The sequence below is a fragment of the Alexandromys fortis genome, unplaced genomic scaffold, assembly GCF_014885135.2.
Source record: "Alexandromys fortis isolate MF-2015 unplaced genomic scaffold, M_Fortis_MF-2015_v1.1 scaffold_11, whole genome shotgun sequence".
NCBI classification, from domain to species: domain Eukaryota; kingdom Metazoa; phylum Chordata; class Mammalia; order Rodentia; family Cricetidae; genus Alexandromys; species Alexandromys fortis.
The window spans coordinates 3685647-3687237 of NW_026067912.1; positions in this window are offsets into that span (position 1 = coordinate 3685647).

Here is a 1591-nt window from a genome sequence, read left to right on the forward strand (position 1 = left end):
TTTTCTTTTCTTTTCTTTCTTTTTTTTTTTTTTTGGTTTTTCGAGACAAGGTTTCTCTGTGGCTTTGGAGCCTGTCCTGGAATTAGCTCTGTAGACCAGGCTGGTCTCGAACTCACAGAGATCCGCCTGCCTCTGCCTCCCAAGTGCTGGGATTAAAGGCGTGCGCCACCAACACCCGGCAAGTTTTCTTATTCTTATACAAACATAATGGTTCAGTTATGGGAAGCAAAAGCACACAATGTATTTGTCCCAGCACATGAGAGACAGAGGCAGGGGGATCTCTGTGAGTTTGAGGGTAGCCTGGTCTACAATGTGAGTTCCAGGACAGTTAAGGCTGTTACACAGAGAAATCCTGTCACAAAAAGAAGAAAAGAAAGAGAAAAAGAAAGAAAGTAAAGGGGGCTGGAGAGGTGGCTCAGTGGTTAAGAGCACTGCCTGCTATTCCAAAGGTCCTGAGTTCAATTCCCAGCAACCACATAGTGGCTCACAACCATCTGTAATGAGATCTGGTGCCTTCTTCTGGCCTGAAGAAAAAGTACTGAGAATACTGTATACATAATAAATAATTAAAAAAAAAAAGAAAGTAAAAATGGTGTTTATTGATTGATCGTGACAAGGTATCTAGCCCAGGCTTTTCTCAAACTCACTATATATTTATCAAAGATGCCATTATGTTCTGAAGTATGAAACATTCGGTCAAAATTTTAACTCTTTATGTAAAAATTCTGTAACGCCTATCTTATCAGTATGCAAATTTGTTTTAATAAGTGATAATTTATATGTACCAAAGAGCTGTATTTAAAATGAATATGATTTATTATCATCAATGTCTTATTTGTATGCCTATTCTATACCTCTATATGTCTGAGTCATATGAAAAACTTCTTGGGTGAGCAACAAGTGGGAAAGTTCCCGAAGCTCTGGCTTAGGGCGCCAGCGTTACTCCAAGTAGACAAATAGGCAAGCGCATTTCAGGTGGTTTGAAGCAAATACAGGAGTAAGGAGAGTGCCCAAGGCTACTGCAGAGTCCCTTTTGCAACATAAGTAAGCCAAGACCTCAAGCGGCTTCTCAACTCCAGAATACGGCCATTTGCAGTTTGTCCTGGGGTGGGGATGGGGGTAGGGGTTGCCTTCTACTTGTGGTATGTTCACCAGCACCCCTAATCTCTACCCACTAGTTACCCAGAGCAGATGCCCTCAGCTATAGGAACAAATTGTATTTCTTGGTTGTCACTAAGTGTTCTCTTGGCTGCAATTCCCTGGTACAATGGGCAAGGAGCCCATCTCGCAGGGATGAAGTGTGAACAATATAGATGAGAGAGATCAAACGGGGTTGTAGTCGCGGCCCAGGCTTTGACAGCAGGAGCCTAGAAAGAAGCTGTTCTCATTGGAAACAGTCTGGCTGTGTACACCCTTTACACAGCTCAGCTCAAAAAAATACTGGAAAGAGCAAAATGTGGGTTTTATGGTTTGTTTTCTGAGGCCTCCCACTCATCAGCCTCCTGAGGACTGGATTAAAGGTATGTACAAGAGGAAGCTGAGAGCACACAGGGTCCAGATGCGGGTTCTCCTCTGCCTTGCAGAGTCAATC